The following is a 5,573-nucleotide window of genomic DNA, read 5'->3' as shown; positions in this document are numbered from 1 at the left end:
CTCAAAAGTCATTTCATTGGTCAATCCCTCCCAAAAAACCCTTACAACAAAGTAACTTCATTGGTTACTTTTAAAATATACCCCTTTTTCTGTCCTTGACAGTGCTCTTTCTGTGTTTGTCTTTGTTGACCTCGTCTCCAGCAACTGCAAAATAACAGTAATGTAATCACTGACGATTCTCACTACAAGCCCATTTAAAAAGAGGTACTTCTAAACTATTTCTATTTCTAAGTTGGAGGAACAACACCGGCCCAGCAGTAACATTAGTCCATTTCTAATCTTTCAGTATTAGAGTGTTTCAGCTGGGACTATCTGGAACAAAACTATGAATACTTCTTCCACATAACCTCATTATACATCCGGTAGGAGACCTGAATGGCATAAAATATTTGTTTCGTAACAGAAAATATTTAATTGGATAGTTGAAACAATGCAGACATGAATATTAAAAGATTGCAAAGACCTTCTGAACCTCTGTTACTATTCATATTCTCAGAAGATCATTTGACCCAATCTTGTGTGTAGGATATTGTGGAAAAGAGGAAACATTACCTGAGAAAAAAATACAGTATAAATATAGTTGACATAAAATTTTACACAATATAGCGAAACAGTCTTTTGAGCAGGTTTGTGCATGATGTCGAAGTGGATGCTTCTGTGCAGGCTTACAGAGTTTGAGTCTAATGCTGTTGGTGTGTTTGAAATGACACCTCAAGAAGTGACCGACTGGAGATCAGTTAAAACGGTGTGTGTGTGTGTGTGTGTGTGTGTGTGTGTGTGTGTGTGTGTGTGTGTGTGTGTGTGTGTGTGTGTGTGTGTGTGTGTGTGTGTGTGTGTGTGTGGGAGGGCATTATCTATGGGAGTCCAGGGGTCTCATTTATAAAACTTTGCATTGATTTAATCCTAAAAGTGCACGTACGTACCACAGATAGATTTTGAGTACGCACCAAAAATTCTGATTAATAAAACCATGCGTACGCCAGAACCTGTGCAAAACCCCTTCATAAATCCCAGCCGGCAGCAGATTGTGTGTTTGTGCTTCTCCACCCTGACTCCTCCCCCAAATCACCATATATGGAGCTGACACCGCCTAGTTTACTATGCATGACCTCATCTGCATATCATTTGCATGACACCATGTTTAACACTATCAAAGGTAAAAGACATTGAAAATATTAGATACGGACTATAAATGCCATTAGTGCCTTTAGTTTAGTTTAGTTTAGTTTAGTTTAGTTATTTATTTAACAGGGACCATACACAACCCAAATGTTGTGCCAGAGTTAGCTAAAATAGCTAATTTGCATCTGCGGTCCCTGGGCAGGATGATGTTCAATACAATTACAGCATTCAATTACAATCCAAGAAAGAAAGAAGAAGGGAAAATAATAATAATAATAATAATATCAGAATATCAGAAATATTGAATCAGATAGAAATTCATATTAAAAAAAATATATATATATATATATATATATATATATATATATATATATATATATATATATATATATATATATATATATATATATATATATACATACATATAATATATATACATATACATACATATACACATATACACACACACATACATATATACATACACACACATACATATATACATACACACACATACATATACATATATACATACATACATACATACATACACATACACATATATATACATACATATATGCAATAATAAAAATAATTAATGATCACATAACTGAATGCCTTACACATTACATTGCTGAAAATGATTCAATATCCTTTTAATGTTGTAGAAAAAAATTAATATCAAAATATCAATAAAAACAAAATTGTATAAAATACTTTCAGCTATTTATTTTTTTAAATAAAGTGTTATTTTAATTAAAAAAAAAATATTTTGTTAATTTTAAACACTTCAAATCAAACCAAATTCCTGCAGTTTTGCTGATAATGTCCCTGAATGAAAACTCGTTCTCTCCTTATTCTGCTACTGGCGTAATCCTGAAGCATTACACACCCGGGTCACCGGAGGATTTATGTTTCTAACAGATAGACTGATCGTTAACACCTCGACAAAATCACTGAATTAATTTGTGGGCTAAAATTTAAGACCAAAATGTTATAGTGAACACATGCTTTCTTCATGACGGTTTTGTAATGTAATAGTGATTGTGCTTCATGCCTGTATTTGCAGACTTTGACTTTTTGGGCCCTATTTTAACGTAAAGCATAATGAACAACGCGCAACGCGCCGCTGACCAGAAAAAGCCTTGTCTAAAGTCAGTGGCGCGTTGCGCGTTGTTCATTATGCTATTTTAAGGGCGCATGACCATAATGTATAGCGTGCACAACGCACAGACACTTTGCTCATGTAATCTACACAGATGCAACAGTTATTTTTGCGAATCATAAATTGTTACACTAAAAAAATACAATTGTTTAATGGAACAGCAAAATAGCACCAGGGATTGTTTGCGCCGGAACACGCCTCCTTTTTTTGCGCTGAACCGCCCAATGAGCGCAAGTTCATTCACTAGTTTAGCGACGTGCTTCTGTGGAGGGAAAAGCGCGCTTTGCGCGGGTGCAAAATAGGAATGGCACATGCGGCGGTGTACAGAGTCAATTGCGCTGGGTGCAAGATAGGGCCCTTTATGATATATGTAGCCTACATTAAGGTGAATATTTCGTTTTTACACTGTGTTCTGCAGTTCTCTAATAAAAGGCTAATATGCTATTCTATCACATCGCACCATCTCCTGCGGCGCTCCCGTTGTGGACGATGTGACTGTAAGCCAGCGCTGATTATTTTTATTTTTTTATTTTAATACATTTTGAATTACGTTTGGATTTTACTAGACGCCAAAAACAATCAGCCCAAATAACACTGTTGGATTTAATCTTCATGATAATGTGGATATAACGTATAATGGAGTGAAAATTAAATGTCATTAATTCTTATAATCCTTCTTCTCACATTTATTTTCTACAATCTAACTTCAGTTCACGACCTCACCATCTGTGTCGCCAGTTCCCTTTGTCTCCAGAATGTGCGTACGCACTGCTCAAAGTTTGCTTAAAGGTGCGCACATTCTCCCGTCAAGTTTGTTTTATATAGATTACAACCTTTGCGTGGGAACTGGCGTACGTACGTTTCCAGCCCCGTTTTGTGCGTACGCACGCTTTATAAATGAGACCTCAGGGCTGTTTGACTCCTTGCCTCCCTCAGGAACCTGATGACCAGATCATGCTGACTAACCTTTTTCGACGAACACATTCAAAAAGCCGTTTGGCTGTCAACTTCTTAAACGGAAGCCTGTGAAGGGATCGGTTCAAAACACGCAGGTCCAGGATTGGCCGTAACTCACCAGTTTTCTTGGGTACAATGAAGTGGGGGCTGTAGAAGCCGGACTTCATCTCGGGTGGAGGGACAGTCTCGATCACACCCTTCGCCAGTAAGGTAGCAATCTCAAAGAGTCCAGCCTGGGATGGGAGCATTGAGGAAACGAGTTCGCTCTGCGTCCCGCACATCAGCCATGTTGAGCCACAGGTGTCTCTCCTAGATCACAACTGTGGACATCACCTGGCCCAGGGAGTGTGTCGTCACCCTCGTCATCCGGCAGAGGAAGGGCATCAAGGGCAGAGGAGGCCAGCAGTCAGTCACAGGAAGACAACGGGGACTTCCAGGAGCACGGAACCTCCCCATGCACGTCTCGAAGTGGGAACAAGACTCAATCCACAAACGCTGCCTGAGCGTGCTGAAAGCCCAAACATGTCAGGCAGTGATTGTGCCCATCGAAAGGCAGCAGAGACCGACCGTACCCAGAGGTGTATGGGTGAGACATCTTTTGGAAACGCCGCAGGAGTACTGAAGCACCAGGGAAACACACACCAGCTGGATGCAGAGCACTGTCCATCATGCCCTGATGGAGTTTTGGTTCCTTGCCAATGTCGCCTTTGGCTTGGCTTGCTCAGTTGAGGACGGGGGTTTCAATCTGGGTTCTCGGCTAGGTGTCCAAGTGGAATTGATTACTAGATAAACTGTATCGACTATGTTGCTGATCTGCCCATATCGTCGCTGTATGATAGATTGGGGTGGGCTGGTGACATCACCGTTTTCTCCAGAGCGACTGTACAGCCGAATCAAGTTTTGTTGTGGTGTTTTCCTGTTGAACACTGTGAAGCTGCTTTGAAAGACTCGTCATTGTAAAAGCACTATATAAATAAAGTTGACTTGCACAGATCAGCAGGCAGGCAATGTTCGATCCCTGGAAGGCGTCGTACCACCAACACCGACTGGAGAGTTGCTCGTCTCGAAGAAGCTGATGAACTGCTGATGCAAATACCGTAGGCCCATTGCATTTCATCGCCATTGGGCGTTTTCTAAGATCTCGAAGATGATAGGCTTTGGGCCCCCATTCGTCAGTCACTGACGTAACTCGGAGTGACTGAACAAAAGGGAACAAAACTTAATGAAGTGGTCAAAATCATTTATGACCCCCTGGCATATTGCACATCTTATGTGTCATGTTCACTTTTCATAATCAGTGTAAATTAAATAAATAAAAAATAACATTATAATATTTAAACGTTATATAATATTTAAATTTCATATTTTTGTTGGAAATATGAACTGAATTTAGAAATGTTTTTGAAATTAAAAACTTTAGACTGGAGAGCATGCAAAATAATCTGTTCCAAGAATCCACTGCCTTAATGTGAGTGTACACAAATAAAAGTAGACAGTTTGTGGTTTATAATTATGTCTGAACTTATCTGTATGACTAAAAAGGACCGAGTGTTGCGAGTCATAAAGGGAAAAATGCGCTGGCGCCTTCGGCCATGCATGGGTTAAAGAAAAACGTGGCCTATTTAGTTTAATAGTTAGACTATGTTTAAAGGTCCCATTCTTCGCGTGTTTTCGAAGCTTTGATTATGTTTACAGTGTGCAATATAACATGTTCATGTTTCGCGTGTAAAAAAACACATTTATTCACACAATTTTTGTATTTTTCACACAGTTGTCTTATCTGTACAGCGCTGTTTCCTCTGTCCTATAAACGGCCTGATGATTTCCTTGTGCTATGAAGTCCCTCCTTCAGAAACACGTAACGAGTTCTGATTGGGCCAGCGTGCAGCTTGCTGGAAAGGTCCCGTCTCTTACCGTAACGGGGCGATGCAAGCGCTGAATGCGCGCTCTTCTCCACGTGGGAGAGCAACGAGACCACGCCCCCTATTTTGCGTGCTCTTGTGGGCGGAGCCAACAAACGGTTGTAGTGACGTCATCACAGCAGGAAGTGCCGCGGTGTAGTCCAAACCGGCCGCTCGCTGTAGGCTTTGAAAGGGAACTTCTGTTCAATAAAATATCTCGCTTGGCATTGAACTTTGAGCTTTATAATTTTACAGGTATTATTTATGCTCTAACAGCAACATTACACACTAACTAAAGTTTGAAAGATGGGATCGCGAAGAACAGGACCTTTAAATATTAGCTTATACTAAATCATTTTATTTCATACATTGATAATGAGAAGTGTGCAGAATGAGTAAGGCTACATCACCAGATGCACAAAAGTCTG

This window comes from Pseudorasbora parva, chromosome 10 (assembly GCF_024679245.1).
Source record: "Pseudorasbora parva isolate DD20220531a chromosome 10, ASM2467924v1, whole genome shotgun sequence".
NCBI classification, from domain to species: domain Eukaryota; kingdom Metazoa; phylum Chordata; class Actinopteri; order Cypriniformes; family Gobionidae; genus Pseudorasbora; species Pseudorasbora parva.
The sequence above is the reverse complement of the archived record's forward strand: the minus strand, read 5'-3'. Positions refer to the sequence as shown.